Source organism: Lolium rigidum, chromosome 4, assembly GCF_022539505.1.
Source record: "Lolium rigidum isolate FL_2022 chromosome 4, APGP_CSIRO_Lrig_0.1, whole genome shotgun sequence".
NCBI lineage: Eukaryota > Viridiplantae > Streptophyta > Magnoliopsida > Poales > Poaceae > Lolium > Lolium rigidum.
The window spans coordinates 8,453,284-8,477,804 of record NC_061511.1 but is presented as its reverse complement, the minus strand read 5'-3'; the positions used below and the strand labels follow the sequence as shown (position 1 = coordinate 8,477,804).

General features: G+C 44.8%; 1 pseudogene; it reads right to left on the bottom strand.

Moving 5' to 3' along the window:
• Positions 1-672: 672 nt before the first annotated feature.
• Positions 673-24,521, bottom strand: LOC124646655 (annotated as a pseudogene).

The window sequence follows — 24,521 nt, the reverse complement described above, 5'->3', positions numbered from 1 at the left end:
ACAGATAACAAAACCCTTCTTCTTGTTCGCATTAGCCACTACGAGGAAATCTTTCAAACCCGTAGTGAACTCGCCGGAGAGTCGGTTACCGTACATCCATTACCGATTCATCTGCATTATTATAATATAAAATATATAATTAACCATCATGCATTTGTTAAACTAACTAGCTACAAACAATAGAAATTAAACAATGAACTACACACATACATTTTTTTATCAATGACACATATGAAAGGTTCAAGTTGCTAACCGCGATCGAGGAGGAAAAAATGAATGAGGAAGCTCAAGTGTGGCTCCGACACTTCATATCATGTTTGTTTCATGCTCTTGGGGCATTTCATCAAACACTTTGTGTGCATAAGAGGAGCCAAAAGCAAACCTAACACCCCCTTGTGAAGTTTGTGAAGAGAAGTGGCACCAAATGGCTAAGTGCAGTGGACTGAACGGTATATATAGGGGTGGGGCTTTAGTCGCGGTTGGCCTGGCCAACCGCGACTAAAGGCCTTCGGGCACCTTTAGTCGCGGTTCCTACCGTCCACCAGCTGGCCACCGAGCGCCCTAGGCCCTGGCCTTTGGTCGCGGTTCGTCTCCCGAACCGCGACTAAAGACTCCATTAGTCGCGGTTCCTATATTTTCGCGACTAATGGGGCTGGACGGAAGCCTCTTTTTCTACCAGTGATTGGCAAAACTAGCTAAAGTAACAAAGTTCTGTTCACTTGACTTTGATATGATGTAATCAAGAATGGTGTCATGAACTCGACAACCAATGATAAAACCGATGTTTGACTTCTCAGGTTGAATTAGACTTCCGTTGACAAGCTCATTGAAACACATCTCTCCGAACTCGTACGATGAATATTTGTCTTGTGGATAAATGAATCCTTCAGCAATCCATCTCACAATCAGTTCATCCTTGTTAATAACAGCATCTTCTGGAAATATACTCAAATAAAGTAGACAAGTTTTGAGATGAGTAGGAAGGTCAAAGTAACTAAGTGATAGTATCTTCATCATTCCTTCAACACTACGATTTCGCTCAAGTGCACAACCTATTGAAATGTTCATTTGGTTCCATTCATCTTCTGTATTTTGACTATTTTTTTTGCTGGCCAACAAACCAGATATTGCAATGATTGCCAGAGGTAATCCATCGCATGTTTTCAAGATTTCAGTCGAAACATCTTTGAGATCTAAAGGGAAATCTTCTTCGGGTTTGAATAATCTTCTACGTAACAATTGTCTTGAGTGCACCATATCAAGAGGTCTTGTATCATAGACACAGTCATGGAATGATGAGCAACATCTTTAAGGCGGGAAGTGGTGATTATTCTGCTGCCTCCAGTCATCATAGGGAATGCATGCTTAATGTCTTCCCATGCTTCCACGCTCCATATATCATCAACTACAATAAAGTATCTGCACATGAGTTATGAGTGATTTTTTTTTGCGGGTATGAGTGATATTAGTGTGGCCTTACTATAAAGTGTATCCAATCAAGAAAAATAAAAAGGTAGCTTTGATTCACGTGTGTTTCTATGGCATGTTACAGAAATCAGAGGGATAATCAGCAGTTAAAAACATGTCTTGGCAACAGGAAATAATCGTACACACGGACCAACTCTGGGTACACTTGGACTAGGTACACGATTGGTAGCATATATATAGCCATTAGCCAATAGTATAAACAAGAGATGATAACATAGCCACAAGTACGAATCTTATCTTGACAGAATACACGAGAATTGAGCAACAAACCATAATTTTAAAGACGCTTCCAAAAAATTTATGGCACAATGAAAATTCAGTAAAGCTAAATGCACATGCGTTAGTTACTTCATGGGCACATCAAGATGTCACCCTGGAGTTTGTTATGGAGCCTGTGTGGGTGCATGTCGATGGTGTACCTGATTCCGTGCGACACTTCTTAGGTCTATGGGCTGTGGGTACTCTTATTGGATCCACTCTAGATGTAGATTTATATACCCTTCGGAGCCCAAGGGATTGTTCGAGTTCTTGTGGCCATGACAGACTTAGCAGCTTTGGAGAAAGATAAGGATGGTGACAGACCGCCATGCTTGGAGGTGATAGATCGTTTGCACCTCAATGGCTACAAGTTTCGTTTTCAGGGAGATGCGGTTGGGTATAAGCCAGATCCTCGGTTCCGTCCTTTTTTCTAGAAGGACGATGATGATGATGCTGCTTCCCACGGTTTTGAGTAGAGATTTGATGATTCTGCGGCGGATGTTGCACCGGACACAGCTCACATGGATGTTGATGGTCACCCTCCTACACACTCTTCTGGAGCCGCAGCGGCGCCGGTTACTCAGGTGGCGTTGACCCCGTTTAACCATTCGCCGTTGATAGCCAGAGGGCGGGAGATTGTGGCTCGGGCCAGGTCTGAGTCGCCTCATCTAGTCACTTCTCCCCCAGTTTCTTCAAGGGCTTCTTCACCGTCTCGGGTTCGGACTTTCATGCAAGGACGCACCCGTCCTTTTTCTTCGGCCTCTTCGTTGACCACGCCGCCGACTACGCCGCAAGATGTACCGACTCCGTTTTCTACATCAACACAGACGGAGTTGGTGCACGGTCTCGACGAGCCACCTATGACGGTGGCGTAGCCGGCGGCGTCATCACCACCACCGCCGAGTTCCAAGGAGGTGCAGGGGCCGGGGCTGCAGCCGGTGGCGTCGTCTCTACCACCGCTGAGGTCCAGGGAGGTGCAGGGGCCGGGCCTGCAGCCGCTGGCGATAGCCTCTTCAGTTCTGGAGGCAGGGCAGCCGCCACAGCCCAGGAGCTGTGAGGATCTGGAGGCAGGGCAGCCGGCCCCGGCACTGCTGCCTCCACAAGCGGAGGGTCACGCTGGGCCCCGGCGCCGCGAGGAGCTAGAGACAGGGCAGCCGGCCCTGGCGGTACCGCCTCCACAGGCGGACGGCCACGCTGGGGAGGGGAGCTACACCGCTTCTCCTGGGGCGGACGGAGGCGTCAGCATGCAGACGTCGACGCCCTCCTTGCCTAGGGGAGTATCTGCGCCGTGGCCTATCCCGTTGCAGGGGGCTTCACCGCCAACTACCCCTGCTTCGGAGGTCTCTACGCCCGCCTCGACAACGTCTTCACCACGCTCGAGTTCTCCCTCACCGTTCTCCATCTTGCAGCAGCCTCCTTCTGCTTGTCCCGCACCTGTTGTTCAGCCAATGGTGAGGAGGAGTGGGAGGTACGCACTTGCTGAGGATGGGACGGGGGTCACTAACGAGGACGTGATGCGGAGAGCCATGCGACGCAAGGCGGAGAAGAACCTCGACACGGCAGGTATTAAACAACCAGTCAATTCGTTTACGTCTTTTTCGGATTCTCGTATTTCTTCGAATTTGAGTAGTCTAGGTGTTTCGATGGGTACTAGGTCAGATGAGATTTTGGTTTCGGTGTGTTTAGACGGATGGAGCATGAACGTTTAACAGTTGTTCTGAAAGTTTCCACTAGGCTTGAAACTCCCATTCTAGACGATGATGAAGATGATGACATCCTAGATGGTCAGCTTCTCTCGGCTATAGTTGGGAATATTACAGAAGTTGATTTGGAACACTCAGAGCTTAGTTCATTGTATGATCTAAAGGTGTCTGCATGTGGTTCTCGATCTTCGGCTAAAAAGAAGTCTCGTAGATATGGCAAGGGTAACAAATCTAAAAAAGTTTCTCGGTGAATGGTATGTTTCGGAATAGCAGAGGTCTTGGTCACTTGACTAAGAATTCTCACAGTGCCGCTTGTTGTAGAGATTTTGATTCGGATTTTATATCGGAGACGGGTAGGTGGAATTCCTCACAAAGTTTTCTCGACCGATTATCAGGGGGGATTAACTTTCAGTGGTTTTCTCGCCCGCCTCGTGGTAGGTCGGGGGGCATATTACTCGGCGTCCGCATAGACACCATGACTGTCTTAGCTAGTTCTGATGGAGAGTATCATATTAAACTCGACATTCAGAATAAAGCTGATGGTTTCATTTGGAGTCTGGTCGATGTGCATGGTGCCGTCCAAGACACTTTTAAGGGTGACTTTTTACAAGAGTTGGTAAATCTAGCAAAAGATAACCCCCATCCGATTTTGATCGGAGGGGATTTTAATTTGCTAAAATTTCCTCACGAGAAAAGCAAAGGCCATTTATATGGACATTGGCCTTTTTTTGTTTAATGCTGTCATTGGTAGCTTAGACTTAAGAGATGTTTTTATGTCCGGTCGATAATTTACTTGGTCTAACAGCTTGACTGAACCCACGTACGAAAAACTAGATCGCGTGTTGATGGATACCGATTGCGAAGATAAATACCCTATGGTGTCAGTCCGTGCACTAAAACGTATCGAAAAATTTTCTGACCATGCTCCTATCCTCCAAACTACTGGGAATCCCCGACCTGTTTGTAAACGGCCGTTCAAGTTTGAACTTGGCTGGCTACACCGAGAGGGTTCCATGAAATGGTTAGGACGGTTTGGGAGAGACCGTTCTCGGGTAGCACTCCAATTTTGAGATGGAATAATAAGATGCAGGCAATGCGCAAACATCTCTCTAGTTGGGCTGCCCATTGATGTCTACGGGAGCTTCTATTCTTGTAGACAGTGTTGGGCCTCCAAGAGCAGAGGTTTGTAAAACAGCAGCAAGTTTCCCTTAAGTGGATCACCCAAGGTTTATCGATCTCAAGGAGGAAGAGGTCAAAGATATCCCTCTCAAGCAACCCTGCAACCACAAAGCAAGAAGTCTCTTGTGTCCCCAACACACCTAATACACTTGTCAGATGTAAAGGTGCACTAGTTCGGCGAAGAGATAGTGAGATGCAAGTAATATGGATGAGTATGAGTGGTAATAGCAATCTGAATAAAATATGGCAGCGAGTAAACATGCAACAAAACAGTAAACAAACGGAGATTCGATGCTTGGAAGCAAGGCCTAGGGATCCCGCTTTCACTAGTGGACACTCTCAACAATGATCACATAATAGGACTACTCTACACCCTCTTGTTGGATGATGAACACCACTAACTGTGTAGGATTACATGAACCCTCAATGCCGGAGTTAACAAGCTCCACAATATTCAATGTTCATATTTAAATAACCTTAGAGTGCAAGATAGATCAACACAATCACACCAAGAACTAACATAGCATGCACACTATCACCATCACACTATGAAGGAGGCATAGATCACATCAATACTTATCATAGCAATAGTTAACTTCATAACCTACAAGAGATTACAATCATAACCCACGCCAAGTACTACACGATGCACACATTATCACCATTACACCGTGCAGGAGGAATAGACTACTTTAATAACATCACTAGAGTAGCACATAGATGATATTCAACTAGATCACATAAAGAGAGAGATGAACCACATAGCTACAGCGGAGCCCTCAGCCCCGGGGTGAATTACTCCCTCCTCATCATGGAGACAGCGATGGCGGTGAAGATGGCGGTGGAGACGGCGGTGGAGATGACTCCGGGGGCAATTCCCCGTCCCGGCGGTGTGCCGGAACAGAGACTTCTGTCCCCCGAATTGGAGTTTCGCGATGTGGCGGCGCCCCGGAGTCTTTCTCGGAGTTTCGTCAAGAGGTACTGCGTTTTTAGGTCGAAAGGGCTTAAATAGGCGAAGAGGCGGCGCAGGAGGGGCGACAGGGTGGCCCCACACCAGGTCGGCGCGGCCATGGTGTAGGCCGCGCGGCCCACATGTGTGGTGGCCCCCTGGCTCTCCTCCGACTCCCCTTCGGTGTTCTGGAGCCTCCCGGGAAAAATAGGATGTTTGGTCTTCGTTTCGCCGAATTCCGAGAATATTGCCCGAACAGCCTTTCTGGAACCAAAAACAGCGAGAAAACGAGGAACTTGCACTTGTGGCATCTTGTTAATAGGTTAGTTCCGGAAAACGCATAAAATCATTATAAAGTGCGAGCAAAACATGTAGGTATTGTCATAAAACAAGCATGGAACATCAGAAATTATAGATACGTTGGAGACGTATCAGCATCCCCAAGCTTAGTTCCTACTCGTCCTCGAGTAGGTAAACGATAAAAAGATAATTTCTAAAGTGACATGCTACCAACATAATCTTAATCATACTATTGTAAAACATATGAGATGAATGCAGCGATTCGAAACAATGTTAATGCAATGACTAAACAATTGAATCATAAAGCAAAGACTTTTCATGAATAGTACTTAAAGACAAGCATCAATAAGTCTTGCATAAGAGTTAGCTCATAAAGCAATAAATCAAAGTAAAGGTATTGAAGCAACACAAAGGAAGATTAAGTTTCAGCGGTTGCTTTCAACTTGTAACATGTATATCTCATGGATAATTGTCAACATAGAGTAATATAACAAATGCAATATGCAAGTATGTAAGAATCAATGCACAGTTCACACAAGTGTTTGCTTCTTGAGATGGAGAGAAATAGGTGAACTGACTCAACATAAAAGTATAAGAATGGCCCTTTGACGAGGGAAGCATCGATTGATATTTTTGTGCTAGAGCTTTGGTTTTGAAAACATGAAACAATTTTGTCAACGGTAGTAATAAAGCATATGTATCTTGCAAATTATATCTTACAAGTTGCAAGCCTCATGCATAGTATACTAATAGTGCCCGCACCTTGTCCTAATTAGCTTAGACTACCGGGATCATCGCAGTACACATGTTTTAACCAAGTGTCACAAAGGGGTACCTCTATGCCGCTCGTACAAAGGTCTAAGGAGAAAGCTCGCATTTTGGATTTCTCGCTTTTGATTATTCTCAACTTAGACATCCATACCGGGACAACATAGACAACAGATAATGGACTCCTCTTTAATGCATAAGCATGTAGCAACAGTTAGTATTCTCATATGAGATTGAGGATATATGTCCAAAACTGAAACTTCCACCATGATTCATGGCTTTAGTTAGCGGCCCAATGTTCTTCTCTAACAATATGCATGCTCTAACCATTAAAGTGGTAGATCTCCCTTACTTCGAGACAAGACGGACATGCATAGCAACTCACATGATATTCAACAAAGAGTAGTTGATGGCGTCCCAGAAAACATGGTTATCGCACAACAAGCAACTTAATAAGAGATAAAGTGCATAAGTACATATTCAATACCACAATAGTTTTTAGGCTATTTGTCCCATGAGCTATATATTGCAAAGGCGAATGATGGAAATTTAAAGGTAGCCATGTTATTTACTTTGGAATGGCGGAGAAATAGCATGTAGTAGGTAGGTATGGTGGACACAAATGGCATAGTGGTTGGCTCAAGGATTTTGGATGCATCAGAAGTATTCCCTCTCGATACAAGGTTTAGCCTAGCAAGGTTATTTGAAACAAACACAAGGATGAACCGGTGCAGCAAAACTCACATAAAAGACATATTGAAAACATTATAAGACTCTACACCGTCTTCCTTGTTGTTCAAAACTCAATACTAGAAATTATCTAGACTTTAGAGAGACCAAATATGCAAACCAAATTTTAGCAAGCTCTATGTATTTCTTCATTAATGGGTGCAAAGTATATGATGCAAGAGCTTAAACATGAGCACAACAATTGCCAAGTATCAAATTATCCAAGACATTTTACCAATTACTACATGTAGCATTTTCTGTTTCCAACCAAATAACAATGAACGAAGCAGTTTCAACCCTCGCCATGAACATTAAAAGCTAAGAACACATGTGTTCATATGAACCAGCGGAGCGTGTCTCTCTCCCACACAAGCATGAATTTATTCAGAGAACTAAGATAATAAACGAAAATAAAAGCACAAAGACGCTCCAAGTAAAGTACATAAGATGTGGCCGAATAAAAATATAGTTTCAAGAGAAGGAACCTGATAATTTGTCGATGAAGAAGGGGATGCCTTGGGCATCCCCAAGCTTAGATGCTTGAGTCTTCTTGAAATATGCAGGGGTGAACCACCGGGGCATCCCCAAGCTTAGACTTTTCACTCTTCTTGATCATAGTATATCATCCTCCTCTCTTGACCCTTGAAAACTTCCTCCACACCAAACTCGAAACAAACTCATTAGAGGGTTAGTGCATAATAAAAATTCACATGTTCAGAGGTGACACAATCATTCTTAACACTTCTGGACATTGCCCAAAGCTACTGGAAGTCAATGGAACAAAGAAATCCATCCAACATAGCAAAAGAAGCAATGCGAAATAAAAGGCAGAATCTGTCAAAACAGAACAATCCGTAAAGACGAATTTTATTGAGGCACCAGACTTGCTCAAATGAAAATGCTCAAATTGAATGAAAGTTGCATACATATCTGAGGATCACTCACGTAAATCGGCATAATTTTCTGAGTTACGTAGAGAGAATTAGGCCCAGATTCGTGACAGCAAGAAATCTGTTTCTGCGCAGTAATCCAAATCTAGTATGAACCTTACTATCAAAGACTTTACTTGGCTCAACAATGCAATAAAATAAGATAAGGAGAGGTTGCTACAGTAGTAACAACTTCCAAGACTCAAATACAAAATAAAATTACTGTAGCAAAATAAACACATTGGTTATCTCCCAAGAAGTTCTTTCTTTATAGCCATTAAGATGGGCTCAGCAGTTTTTATGATGCACTCGCAAGAAATAGTATTTAAAGCAAAAAGAGAGTATCAAGAAGCAAATTCAAAACACATTTAAGTCTACCCCACTTCCTATGCAAAAGAATCTTGTACACAAATGAATTCATGAAGAACAAAGTGACAAGCATAAGAGGATAAAACACGAGTAACTTCAAGATTCTCAACATAAAGAGGGAAACTTAATATTATTAAGATGCATATAACCATGTTTCCCTCTCTCATAATAACTTTCAGTAGCATCATTAATGAAATCCACAATATACCCATCACTTAAAACATTCTTATCATGGCTCATATGTATAGAAGTATCATTGATTTTGGCATAAGAATAGTTCTTCTCATTAATAGTAATTGGAGCAAGATTATTATCAAGAATTTGAACATGGTAAACAAGTTGCATATTAAGGGAATTGTTTTTGGTAATCCAATCATGACTATGACAAGTTTCATAAGGATAGTTATAACCTATATCATAGCATTCTTTATAATAATCATTAAAGGTCGGAGGCACGAGTGTCATCATAAGAAATAGAATAGTTATCTTTCACAGTCGGTTTATCTGTGACCATACCATCATTGTTATTAGAAGGAGATGTATCAAACACATAATGATCAGTAGCAAAAGGATTTTCAAACACCTCTTCCCCAAGCTTAGAGCTTTCTATATCATTATGGGAGGAAGCATGGATAGCACTGACACTATGGCAATTATTATCATCATCATTTTCAGAATTAGTTTCCCAGAGATTTGCAATATCAAAAGTAGTGTGCTCATTCAAATCATGATCACTAATGTATGTAAAGGGCATAGGAAGATCATTGTATTCAGATTCATTATCATAATAATCATTAGGAGCAACATACTTACGGTTACCTAGCGTTATCTCATTCACGCGGGGATATGCCGTTACCTCTTTCTCTTTATTCTCCTTCTTCTTCTTCTTCTTCTTCTTCTTCGTTCCCTTCTTCTTCTTCTTCTTCTCCTCCTTCTCCTCGTTCCCTTCTTTAGGAGGAAGAGGCTTGAAGGGTGGCTTGTCCGCATAACCTGATTTACTTTCAGAAACAATAGAAGAAACTTGGGAGGATTCCTCCTTTTCATTAATTAGTTCAAAACACACAGCGGTCCTATCATATTTTGGCAAGGTGTCATCTTCTAAAATATTTTGTATGTAAGTATTTGTATGGCTATTATCAATGCAATAAGAAAAACACCCATGCGAGGACATCATCAATATCAAGATCATTAATATCTAACAAAGAAATTTTCCTTGATAACTCCTCACACCACAAAAATAAAGTGAGTTCATCATGCTGATTAGGAGTAATTTCATCATCGCAATACAAATTTGCAGCACTCATTGGGTTCAAATTCTCATTGGTGGAGCATTGAAAATTAAAATGACCCACTTCATGGAAAACTTCACAAATAAAAGGATAGAGGGCACAAACTTTTTTACCAAGATCATCTAGAGCCCTAACCCACTTTCTAGTTTTTTCATTAATATGATGGATACAATATTCATCTTTGATTTGATTAATTCCACAAGGTCTATGCATTCCACAAAAATTAACATGCTTATAGGAAATAGCATTCTTAGGAGTTTGAGCATGCTTATTGCAATCATTAACAACAATTTCATCCTTCATGCGAGCCTCTTTAAAAGGTTCATGATACTTATCAAAATTCTTTTTAGGCAATTCAAAATGAGAAGCAAAGGCTTTATAAAGATTTGCAACAACTTGAGAGTCAAGACCATAAGTAGCACTCATATCTCGAAATTTATCGGTATCCATAAAAGCTTCAATGCATTCATAATCATAATTTATATCGACTCTTCACCTTTGTTGTTCTCCCATCCTTCAGCATTCTCCTCAATCCGATCAAGAAGATCCCACCTAGCTTCAACCTCCTTGCTTGTGAAAGATCCCTCCGAACAGGCATCCGAGATAGTCCTTGTGTTGTCCTGAAAGCCTCGCATAAAAATTGTTAACAATAACATTACGGGGAGCTCATGAATGGGACATTTGAGCATTAGTGACTTCAATCTCCCCCACGCTTGAGAAATACTCTCTCCATCACGAGGATAAAAGTTATAAATGTAATTCCTATCAATATGCACTTCATGAGTAGGATAAAATTTAGAATAAAAGAGAGGTACAATTTCCTCCCAACCAAGAGAATGACTATTCTTCAACAATTTATACCAATGCGCCGCTTTACCAGACAGCGAAAAAGAGAATAGCTTCTTCCTTACTTCATCCATAGAGATACCTTCACACTTGAATAATCCGCATAATTCATGCAAAAACAGTAAATGATCTCCAGGATGGACAGTTCCATCCCCTTCATAGCGGTTATTAATAACACGTTCAATAATTTTCATGGGTATCTTGAAAGTAGTACTTGCAGTAGGTGGATTTAAAATATCACAAGCATCATTAGAGTTATCGCATATGGGAGATAAAGCATTATCAGAACAAATTTTCTCCCCTAAGGATGGGAAGCTAAAAGATCACAGAAACTAGCTTCCCCAAGCTTAGACTTATCCATAGCATTAGCAGTGATTGCGTTCATACTAATAACATTGCTACTAGCATGCAATTGAGGCTCCATAGGTTCTTTAATTTTCGCATCACACAATTCATGTCTTAACTTAGGAAATAAATTTAAAAGCTCATAGTTGTATTCCATTATGCCTTACTAGTGTAAAACAAGAAACAAAAAGATGCAATTGCAGGATCTAAAGGAAATAGCTTCGAGTACTTACAACGGCAAAAATAGCTTAGTAGCCGAGATCCGGAGTGTGAGTACCTTTTACCTTTCCTCCCCGGCAACGGCGCCAGAAAATAGCTTGATGTCTACGGGAGCTTCTATTCTTGTAGACAGTGTTGGGCCTCCAAGAGCAGAGGTTTGTAGAACAGCGGCAAGTTTCCCTTAAGTGGATCACCCAAGGTTTATCGATCTCAGGGAGGAAGAGGTCAAAGATATCCCTCTCAAGCAACCCTGCAACCACAAAGCAAGAAGTCTCTTGTGTCCCCAACACACCTAATACACTTGTCGGATGTAAAGGTGCACTAGTTCGGCGAAGAGATAGTGAGATGCAAGTAATATGGATGAGTATGAGTGGTAATAGCAATCTGAATAAAATATGGCAGCGAGTAAACATGCAACAAAACAGTAAACAAACGGAGATTCGATGCTTGGAAGCAAGGCCTAGGGATCCCGCTTTCACTAGTGGACACTCTCAACAATGATCACATAATAGGACTACTCTACACCCTCTTGTTGGATGATGAACACCACTAAGCTGTGTAGGATTACATGAACCCTCAATGCCGGAGTTAACAAGCTCCACAATATTCAATGTTCATATTTAAATAACCTTAGAGTGCAAGATAGATCAACACAATCACACTAAGAACTAACATAGCATGCACACTGTCACCATCACACTATGAAGGAGGCATAGATCACATCAATACTTATCATAGCAATAGTTAACTTCATAACCTACAAGAGATTACAATCATAACCCACGCCAAGTACTACACGATGCACACACTATCACCATTACACCGTGCGGGAGGAATAGACTACTTTAATAACATCACTAGAGTAGCACATAGATGATATTCAACTAGATCACATAAAGAGAGAGATGAACCACATAGCTACGAGCGGAGCCCTCAGCCCGGGGGTGAATTACTCCCTCCTCATCATGGAGACAGCGATGACGGTGAAGATGGCGGTGGAGACGGCGGTGGAGATGACTCGGGGGCAATTCCCCGTCCCGGCAGGGTGCCGGAGCAGAGACTTCTATCCCCCGAGTTGGAGTTTCACGATGTGGCGGCGCCCACGGAGTCTTTCCGGAGTTTCGTCAAGAGGTACTTGCGTTTTTAGGTCGAAAGGGCTTAAATAGGCGAAGAGGCGACGCAGGAGGGGCGACAGGGTGGCCCCACACCAGGCCGGCGCGGCCAGGGTGTAGGCCGCGCGGCCCACATGTGTGGTGGCCCCCTGGCTCTCCTCCGACTCAGCTTCGGTGTTCTGGAGCCTCCCGGGAAAAATAGGATGTTTGGTCTTCGTTTCGTCGAATTCCGAGAATATTGCCCGAACAACCTTTCTGGAACCAAAAACAGCAGAAAACAGGAACTTGCACTGTGGCATCTTGTTAATAGGTTAGTTCCGGAAAACGCATAAAATCATTATAAAGTGCGAGCAAAACATGTAGGTATTGTCATAAAACAAGCATGGAACATCAGAAATTATAGATACGTTGGAGACGTATCACCCATATGGCTGGTATTCTTAAAAAGGAGAAGGCTCGTTTATCAGCGGTAATTGATGAGCTAGAGGCTTTTGCGGAGGTAAGACCGCTATCTCCGCAAGTGATTGAAGTCAAGAGTCAGTCCAATGCGCAGATAGCGAGTCTTCTTCGCGAAGAGGAACTTAAATGGTATCAGTGTTCCAAAGCCCAATTCATATTGGAAGGAGACTCAAATACACGATATTTCCATGGCTTGGCCAATGGGAGACATCGGAAATAACGTATTCACTCTCTGGTACAAGATGAAGGGCTGATTGAAGGCCATGAGCAACTCAAATCCTACATTACGAATTATTATAAAGGTATGTTTGGTCCTCCAGAGGAAAGTGCATTTTCTTTAAACGAGGACTTAACAGATGACATACCCCAAGTTTCTATGGAAGAGAATGGCCTTTTGAATAGCCTTTTGACTGCACCTTATTCAGAGGAAGAGGTTCAGAAGGTAATTTTCCAAATGGAATGTAACAAAGCACCGGGTCCAGATGGTTTTCCAGCTGAGTTCTATCAAACCTTTTGGGATACTATTAAATCAGAAATTCTAGATTTGTTTAGTGCTCTACATATGGGATAAATAGAATTATTTCGTCTAAATTTTGGTGAAGTAATTTTGTTACCGAAAGTTAATGAGGCGGAAAGGATTCAACAATATAGACCTATTTGCCTTTTAAACGTAAGTTTCAAGATTTTCATGAAAGTGGCCACTATTAGACTTAATACGGTTGCGGATCATGTTATTCATCCTTCACAGACCGCTTTCATGCAAGGAAGAAATATCCTGGATGGAGTGGCGGTGTTGCATGAGATGGTACATGAGATGCATACCGAGAAATTACATGGGGTTATTTTAAAATTAGAGTTTGAAAAGGCGTATGATAAGGTCAAGTGTTCTTTCCTACAGCAAACTCTTAAGATGAAAGGTTTTTCTCCTGAGTGACGCGCTCTGATCAATGATTTTGTGTATGGAGGAAGTGTGGCAATCCGGGTTAATAATGATACCGGACACTATTTCCAGACATGAAAAAAGTTACGCCAAGGGGATCCGTTGTCATCAATGTTGTTAACATTGTAGCGGGTATGCTGGCTATCCTGATAGAGCGGGCCAAGTCTGAAGGTCAGATTGATGGTGTGATCCCACATCTGGTCGACGGGGGTTTATCTATCCTTCAATATGCCGATGATACAATTCTATTTATGGATAACGACCTCGAAAAAGCTCGCAACCTGAAATTAATTTTGGCGGCATTCGAGCAGTTGTCGGGACTAAAAATAAATTTTCATAAAAGTGAATTGTTTTGTTTCGGTGATGCCCAAAATGATACGACTCTACATGCAGAGTTGTTTGGTTGCGGGCAAGAATAGTATCCTATTCGCTATTTGGATATTCTGATTCATTATCGGAGACTCACAATCGCGGAATGGAAAATAGTGGAAGAAAGATTACAAAAACGCCTTAGTAGTTGGAAGGGTAAATTGTTGTCCTTGGAAGAAAGATTGGTACTCATTAATTCGGTACTGACAAATATGGTGCTGTACATGTTATCCTTCTTCCTAGTACCAAAAGGAATTCTGTATAATCACGATTACTATCAATCCAGATTCTTTTGGCAAGGGGATAGCGGGAAAAAGAAATATCGACTGGTTAAATGGAGCATAGTTTGTAGTCCCAAAAATCAAGGAGGGCTTGGAGTTCATGGCTTGAAAGTCAAGAATTCATCCCTGATAGGTAATGGCTATTTAAGCTTCTTACCGAGGATGGGATTTGGCAAACTATTCTTAGGAGAAAATATATTGGCTCAAAGACGTTATCCTAAGTGGTTTGGAAACCAGGGGATTCACACTTCTGGGATAGTCGCATGACGGCAAAGAATGACTTTTTCCGCCATGGTACTTTTTCCATCAAGAATGGAGCACAGATACGGTTCTGGGAAGACATTTGGTTAGGCAATGCACCCTTAAGTGAATAGTATCCTGCCTTGTATTGTATTGTTCATCGCAAAAGTGATACCATTGCCACGGTAATGGCTGCCTCACCTCCGAATGTGACGTTCAGACGGATCTTTCTTGGGCAAAGGCTGTTGGCATGGAATTCCCTAATCCACCGGCTAGGAGATATAAAACTATCGACTGAACCGGACGAATTTAGGTGGAATCTTCATGTAGATGACACTTTCGGTAAAATCATTGTACAATGCGATCCTTCATTCTGATATACGAGTTGATAATAATAAGAAAATTTGAAGGATGAAAATATCATTAAAAATAAAAAAAATTGGATGGTATCTTCGTCGAGGAGTTATCCTCACCAAAGACAATCTTGTTAAGTGAAACTGGCATGGAAGTACCCGGTGTGTTTTCTGTCAACAAGACGAAACTATTAAACACCTCTTCTTCCAGTGTCAATTTGCGAGATCTATATGGTCAGTCATCCAACTAGCATCTAGCCTGTATCCTCCGACTAGTGTGGCCAATGTCTTTGGCAATTGGCTTCATGGTATCGATTCAAGGTTCAAGTTGCTTCTTAGGGTGGGGGCGCTAGCAGCTGGGTGCTTTGGCTAAGTAGAAATGACAAGATTTTTAACGATAAAAATTGCTCCTTTTTGCAAGTTATCTACAGATGTACATGTATTCTCCGTTTGTGGTTACCTCTTCAGCGAGTGGAGAACCGAGATCTATTTACGAAGGTTGTACACGGTTGGAGGCTGCGGCAAGGGATACTTTTTCCCTACATGGGTGGCAGCATAGTCTATGGATTGAAGGCTCACCCACCTCTTAGGCGTCTTATGTTTCATCGCTTCGATATGTATTTCGCCTAGTTTTATTTTATCAGAGTCTTGACTTGAAACATTTAAAAGCCTGTGTGCATCCTGGTTATAGAGAGGCTGGGTGTAATTGCTTTTAAAAGTAATAAAGCATCATTTATCGAAAAAAAATTGGACGGTGTAATGGGGATACAAGGTTGTTAATCTTAAGGAGTTGAAACATCACTATTAAGAAAATTACTACTAGTAATCTTTACTATTAAATTCCGAAACGACTGTGGTACGTCCTGCCGTTTTACACAAAAACCCCTAAGAAAATCAGAAATCAGCCCGTAGTCTGTTCGGTTTCATCCATCTCCCGTGTGTGCAACTCGCGGCCGGCGGCGACCGAATCAGCAGCGACCGCAGATACCGTTGAAGTGGAGCAGGGAGAGGCGCACAGCGACGGGCATCGCGCGAGATGGAGGCCGCCGGATCTTGCTGGCAGGAACCTCGGCTTCACGATGGGAGATGGAGTCTGCCAGATCTTGCTGGCGGGGACCTCGGCGTCACGCTGGAGAGAGACAGCGCGGGAGGTGGAGGAGTAGGGCGTGGCGACCTGGCGGTGCACAACGCCGCGACCTGTAGGCCGACGGAGCTTGTGCGCGTCTGACCTCGGCGTCGCGCTAGAGAGAGACACACGGCAGCCGGCCGCTCGCGCAAGGACCAAGGAGGTGGCCAATCGAGGTGGAGCTGCGGGGGCGGGCTAATGGTTGTGGGAGAAAGGGACCCGAGAGGAGGAGGAGGATCAACCGGGCGAGGTAGGATGGCGGCGCGTGAGAGTGTCGACTGTGGGAAGCGGATAGGAGGAAGACCGATGGAGCAGGCTAGGGGGTTCGGCCTTCGTAGGTAAGAAAAACCATCGATTGATTAGTGCATCAGATACAATCTAATTCCATTGTTCCAAACGCGATCTAGCGATTCTCGGCGCAGCGACTGTCGACACGACAGACAAACATAGGAGTCGTACAGCGACGACGGCAGTCATATGAAACACGTCAAATTCGCCGGCGTCCAATTGACCCGAAAGTGCTAGGTGCAGCTCTACGAGGTCACCGCAATCTGGTCCGCCAGGACAAACAGGTTTCCATTCCCATGGGGAGACGACGCTGGAGGATGCTGCCGTGCTTGGGGAGTCGGGGGGCTGCACTTGCTCGGCCGGCCTGTGGGCGTATGCGTGGACGTCCAGGCCATCCGCTTCGGAAGCTGAAGGCGTCGGCCCAGACACGCACGCCTTCAAGAGTTCGGGGAACAGAACAGCGTGGCACACTAACAGCTAGCCAGCCCTTGATTGATTGACCAGAGAAGAGGAAGAGCGTGGGGATGCCGAGAATCCCGAGATGGAGTGGTGGCCGGTGCGGTCTGTCCGAGCTCAGAGTTTGGAGAAGAGGAGGAGCATAGCACTCTAAATTCATCTCTATTTTGTGCAAGTTGCGCCGGCGACAACCAAAATCATCTCCACCAGATCAATCGGCAAAATTCAATGGGTGGGGTCCAATACTGCGTGTGCATAGCTGGTATCAGTCAAGAAGACAAGCATGCACGAGAATGTATCCAGTGAAACGGCTCAACTTATGCACCCGCTGCACCATGAAACGTGGGCTTTTGGATTGGGAATAGATGGATCGGATCCTGTTACAGGATGGACTATAGGCATATTTGCAAAGCAACACTGATAGTCACTAAATTTAGCAAGCGTAGCTGATGGATCTCAGATCTTCCCTAAACCGAGACATCTCTCTTCCACCATCTTCTATACCATGCGAGCTGGGGTAGCAAGATTTGAGCCATCGACTACCTCTCCTACACCAAATCTGGACCTCCCTCCTCTGGCCCGTACCTAGATCTGGGCCATCTGGTACTATTGAAGCACCAACACCATCGCTAGCCCGTACCCTCTGAAATGGCTGTGTGCGGCGAACTCAACTTCGCTGGCTGCTGCTTGCTGGATGCTGGTGTCTGGATGTAGCAAGCCCTCGCGAAGGAGCAAGAACACACAAGTTTTTTTTCTTGGAAATAATCTATGCTAGCTATGTTCCAATCGCCATGAACACATCTAGATTAGGTGACCAGAGAACAGGCAAGAGGAAGAAGACGATGGGATCGGGGAAGGCCTTTTTGCACAGTTTGTACAATACTACGAGGCCCAGATTGTAAAATGTACCATAGCCCACCTTGTGGTTAGATCCAGTCCATCTATTCTCAATCCAACGGCCCTTGTTCTGTGGGTACAGCAGGTGCATAGATTCAGCCGTTTCACTGGATACGTTCTCAAGCATGCACATGCCAGAGCTTGGGACTGCTGCACTGATATGTAACACACATCTGGTATGGCTAATTGAAATCAAGATCCTGTCAAAGAACTCTACAATCTTCTTAACCAAACCATCTATCTGCAAATATTTCTTATGTGTAATTTGCATGCTATGTGTCTCTTCTCCACGGTTTGTAGCAATTTGCTACTTGATATAAATGTGTTGCATTCTGCATAATTCTATAGGTTCCCGAGGGACCTTTTTTTTTAATATTTCGCAGCAACGCGCGGGCATATAGCTAGTTAGACATAATATATCTAACTAATTCTTTAATAATTTGAAGATGATTAGTTAAAACAAAATTGATACATTACCTTTTGTCTGTTAGGAAATCACGGACCTTCCTGATCAAATGTTGGATGCTCCCTGCGTCAGTGTCTACATAATTTTGATTGCTGACTTCACTAAGAATAGTTCTTATAATACTCATCATGTCTGGAGTCCGAGATACGGATATGAAAGCGCTGCACTGGAATTGCGCCTTGAGCTCTTGATACACTTGATTCGCGAGGGTTGTTTTGCCTATTCCTCCAAATCCAACGATGGAGACCACCTTCGAATGTTGTGGCGCTGACCCACAGGGTTCATCTTCTTACAACATTTTAATTATCTCAGCCTTGGGTTCACCAATTCCAACTAGTTTGGAGGCATGCTCAAAGATAACAAGTGCTCTAGGGTCAATAGTAAGATTGCTCATCTTGGGTATGACACTTCTTGGCTTGTACCTTGCATTTCTGTTGCTCACCTCAATGATTTGCTTCTTCAGATCTTCTATCTCTTTTCCGATCTGGCGGCGAGTCTTCATCTTCCCTAAATTCCCCAATTAATGATTGCTTGATCTTGTTGATGAAGCCATCAGGCTTTGAAGGCTATTAACCTAGTTGTTTCTAGGATACGTAGCTATCCAAGTAGAGTCCTAGATGAATTAGCTTTAGGTAAGTTTAAATTCGTTTTAGGAAGTGGAGTCCAAACCGGAGTATGTCAAGTTGTAAACAGCTCCGGGTTGCGTCGTGTTGGTTTCCGGTACGGAGACGCGTTGGGCGCGGCAAGGTCGGTCTGTGCGTGTATATAAGCACGGCAAGGCTGCTGCTTGTAAAACAACGAAAATCTTCAGAAAAAGAAAGAGTAAAGCAAGGCACGATACGTGCCTGAGGCAATCCAAAATCGTTTTTCGATTCTCCTGTTTCCGTTGTTCGCTGAGTTTGCGAAGTTCCAATCGTTCCGATTAAGCAAGAGCTAGCTAGCTTGTTCACGTACTAGTTCCAATCATATCGTTCTAGTGCTTCAAAACCTACATTTGGTATCAGAGTCGCGACGATCTAGGAGCTCTTGCAGCGAGAAAGGCGATGGGCGACACCAGCGACTCCAAGGTGAACAAGGATGGCGACAATACGCTGAAGAAGGCTACAGAGACAGCAACAAGCGGGGCGAGTGGTGCCAACGTGATGGCGCATCGCAATATCCCTGTACAGTACCCGCAGCTGACCGACATCAACTATGGTGTTTGGGCGGTTAAGATGAAGATTATTATCCGGCAACTCCGAGTGTGGCAGGCAATCACCGACGACGAGGTTGACAACGAGGTCGACGAAGGTGCCATGGCCGCCATAGCCCAGTCTGTTCCAGATTCCGTGCTGATGACATTGGCGGAGTTCGAGACAGCAAGAGAGGCGTGGGAAGCACTCAAGGAGATGAGGGTCGGAGAAGATCGCGTCACGAAGGCTCGGGCACAAGTGCTGAAGCCCCAACTTCACAAGTTGCAGATGGAGGAAACAGAATCAGTGAACGACTATGCCATGCGAATCACCACTTTGGTGGCTGAGATCCGCACACTTGGTGCAAAGCTTGATGAAGCCGAGGTGGTGGAAAAAATTTTCAGCTCGGTAACTGATAAGTTCACGTATATCATTGGCACGCTTGAGCAACTTACCGATATCGAGAACATGACCATGACGGAGGCGATCGGACGCTTGCGGACGTGGGAAGAAAATTCTTGTGGCAGTCGGAAAGGCAAGGGAGGAGGTGTTGATCAACTGCTTTATACACGCGCTGATTGGGAGGCACCAAGCAGCAAAGGAAAGCATGATGGAGAAGGATCAAGTAACTCAAAGCGTGGCGGGCACAATGAGAAGGGCAAAGGAAAAGGCAAGCCACAAGGGTGTGGCAAAGGTGATCGATCTAACGAGCAAAAGCCACGGAACTTGGATATGTCCAAGGTCAAGTGCTACAACTGCAATACGATGGGTCACTATGCAAAGCAATGTCCGGAGCCAAACAAGCGAGAGATGAGGGCAAACTTGGCAAAGCGGGAAGACGATGATCCAGCTCTTCTAATGGCCGAGGTTTGTGATCTCGTCCAAACGATTGTTCCAAAACCAAACCGGACGGTGCGACTTCAGGAGAAGAAGGTCATACCAAAGCTATCCGGGAACCAGAACATGTCATGGTATCTAGACACCGGCGCTAGTAATCACATGACGGGATGCAAGGAGAAATTCCTCGAGCTAGAGCTTAGTGTTGAAGGCTCGGTAAATTTGGTGATGGTTCAATGGTCGAGGTTTGTGGGCAAGGCTCTATCCTATTCGAGTGCCTCACAGGCGAACACCGCATACTAACCGGAGTATACTACATCCCACGGCTTCGGAACAACATCATCTCTATTGGGCGACTTCATGAGAACGGATGCAAGGTGAAAGTCGAGGACGGAGTGATGACAATCTACGATAGACTCCGAGACGTCCTAGCGCGTGTATATCGCACGCGAAACAGGCTCTATATCCTTAACTTTGATCGATCTCAACCGGAGTGTTGGCTCGCCAGGAGTGATGATGATTCATGGTTATGGCATGCTAGATATGGACATGTTAACTTCCATGCCTTGAAGAAGATGTCCAAGATGGAGATGGTATCAGGGATGCCAATGATAGACCATGTTAATCGAGTATGTGATGGGTGTTTGGTTGGAAAACAACACCGTATACCGTTCCCTGTTGTGTCTACCTATCGTGCAAGTGCTGCACTTGAGCTGCTCCACGGTGATCTATGTGGCCCTATCACCCCAGCAACTCACGGAGGAAAGAAGTATTTTTTTCCTTGTGGTAGATGACTACTCGAGATACATGTGGGTTCTCTTACGATCCAAAGATGAAGCATTTGAAGCATTCAAGAAGCTGAAGGCTGCAACGGAGATGGAACACAAGCTCAAGGTTCGTGCTCTGCGGGCAGACCGTGGCGGAGAATTTATGTCAAACGAGTTCAATGACTACTGTGAGAAGATTGGCATAAAAAGGTTCCTCATGGCACCATATACGCCACAGCAGAACGGGGTCGTTGAAAGACGCAATCGAACCGTCGTGGACATGGCAAGGAGCTTACTCAAGAGCAAGAACATGCCGGGGTCCTTCTGGGGTGAAGCCGTCATGACGGCGGTCTATCTTCTAAACATGGCTCCAACGAAGGCGGTTATCGGCAAGACTCCGTATGAAGCTATATACGGACGTAAGCCACATGTGTCACATCTACGGACGTTCGGGTGCGTGGCTCATGTGAAGACGGCGGAGCCTCACCTCTCAAAGCTTGCTGATCGTAGCACCAAGATGGTGTTCATCGGCTACGAGAGGAATTCCGGCACCAAAGCATACCGCTTCTATGACCCACATACTAAACGTCTACGTGTTTCACGCGATGTTGTGTTTGAAGAAAAACAAGCGTGGAATTGGAGCGGCGAAGCAGACGAAGCTTCAAATGGTAACATATCCACCATTGATTTCCCAATTCGTGATGATGCAGGGAAGGATGTCCAGATTTTCGGCGATATGCCCAACCACGGTGACCAAGGTGATCACGATCGCCACGATGCGGACACCGATGATGATGATGCGGACACAGGAGAGGATCTTGGCAGCGAAGGAGCACATGATGGGGCGCACAGTGATCATGCTCACCAAGAGGCGCAAAGTGACGATGACTATCATGGTCACGACGACTACGCCGACGACACGGATGTCGATGATCCGGCGCCAAGCACGCCTCTTTCTTCAAACGCATCGACACAGACACAATTTGTGTCTCCTCCTTCGCAAGCCACAACGGACTCCTCGGGTCCACGTCGCTACAAGACCCTCAAGAAAATCTACAAGGACACCAAGCCAGTCACGCTCGAGTACTCCGGACTGTGTTTGCTCGGTATTGAGGAGCCAGCTAACTTTGTAGAGGAAAGCAAAGTTCCAAGTTGGAAGCACGCCATGGATGAGGAGATGAAGGCGATTGAGAGCAATGGCACATGGACCATGGTAACCCAACCTCCGAACCATAAGCCTATTGGTTTGAAGTGGGTTTACAAGTTAAAGAAGGACACGCAGGGTGCTGTTGTGAAGCACAAGGCAAGACTCGTTGCAAAGGGCTACGTACAACGTCAAGGAGTTGACTATGAGGAGGTGTTTGCACCGGTTGCTCGACTCGAGACCGTGAGGCTGCTCCTAGCTTTGGCAGCACAAGGGGATTGGAAGGTTCATCACATGGATGTTAAATCCGCTTTCCTCAACGGTGATCTCACGGAAGAAGTGTACGTGGAACAGCCCATCGGCTATGAGAAGAAAGGCGAAGAAGAGAAAGTTTACAATCTCAAGAAGGCACTAGATGGACTGAAGCAAGCGCCAAGAGCTTGGAACTCAAAGTTGGACCAATGTTTGGTCTCTCTCGGATTTAAGAGATGTCCCCTCGAGCATGCAGTCTATACAAAGAGCTCCAAAGACTCAAACCTGCTAGTTGGAGTTTATATCGATGATCTGATTATAACCGGAGATAACGCGCAAGAAATTGAAGTTTTCAAGGCGCAAATGATGAAGAAGTTTAGCATGAGTGATCTTGGATTACTAAGCTACTACTTAGGCATTGAAGTGAAGCAAAATTCCAGAGAAATTTCCCTATATCAATCGGCTTACGCGGTCAAGTTGTCGGACAAGTGCGGCATGGAAGATTGCAACGCGGTACAAGTGCCAATGGACCAACGTCACAAGTTGAGCAAGATCAGCTCAAACCCGCCGGTGGACACCCCAACGTATCGAAGTATTGCGGGCAGCCTAGGATATTTGGTGCATACCCGACCAGACTTGGCTTATTCAGTCGGGATCGTGAGTCGTTTCATGGAGAACCCCACGACTGAACACATGAGCGCCGTCAAGCAAATCTTGCGCTATGTGAAAGGCACTATCAATCTTGGCTGCACGTACAAAAAGGGAAAAGAAGGATTGATCCTTCATGGCTATTCAGACAGCGACATGGCAGGTGATGTTGATGATCGAAAGAGCACGTCGGGCATGGTATTCTACCTAGGTCAGAATCCTATCAGCTGGAATTCTCAGAAGCAAAAAGTGGTGGCACTGTCTTCATGTGAGGCAGAGTACATAGCGGCGAGCACAGCGGCTTGTCAAGGTGTGTGGCTGAGAAGACTCCTGGCTGATCTTGCAAAGAAGGAGGTGCAGAAGGTGTCACTGAAGATCGACAACCAAGCTGCCATCTCATTATGCAAGAACCCGGTTCATCACGAGAGGAGCAAGCACATAGACACCCGGTTTCACTACATCCGGGAGTGCATTGAGGAGGGGATGATTGAAGTTCAACATGTGAACACCAATGACCAGCTTGCCGACATTCTTACCAAGTCCCTCGGGAAGCAGAAGTTTATCGAGATGAGGAAGAAAGTCGGAGTGCATGAAGTGAAGCATAGCAACCAGGTTAAAGAGGTGAATGAAGGCTATTAACCTAGTTGTTTCTAGGATACGTAGCTATCCAAGTAGAGTCCTAGATGAATTAGCTTTAGGTAAGTTTAAATTCGTTTTAGGAAGTGGAGTCCAAACCGGAGTATGTCAAGTTGTAAACAGCTCCGGGTTGCGTCGTGTTGGTTTCCGGTACGGAGACGCGTTGGGCGCGGCAAGGTCGGTTTGTGCGTGTATATAAGCACGGCAAGGCTGCTGCTTGTAAAACAACGAAAATCTTCAGAAAAAGAAAGAGTAAAGCAAGGCACGATACGTGCCTGAGGCAATCCAAAATCGTTTTTCGATTCTCCTGTTTCCGTTGTTCGCTGAGTTTGCGAAGTTCCGATCGTTCCGATTAAGCAAGAGCTAGCTAGCTTGTTCACGTACTAGTTCCAATCGTATCGTTCTAGTGCTTCAAAACCTACAGGCTTAACATAGCATGAAGTCATCGATGGACTCCTCCATGTCGTATGACAGCTCCCGAACCTCCTTCATCCACGCCTTGTCCAGCGGATCATGACCCCCCTCCTCCTCCTCCTCTCCGACATCTTGAGAAGGAAGACGTGTATGGTGGTGAGCTCCTTGGTGAGGAACCTGATCTTGTCCTGCACCCCCTTGAACCGCTTGTACTCATCACCAAGTAGAGCGAACAGCTTCTCCACCACTGGTTTCAAAGCTCCCGTCGCCACACTCACAAGAGCACCCTCCAT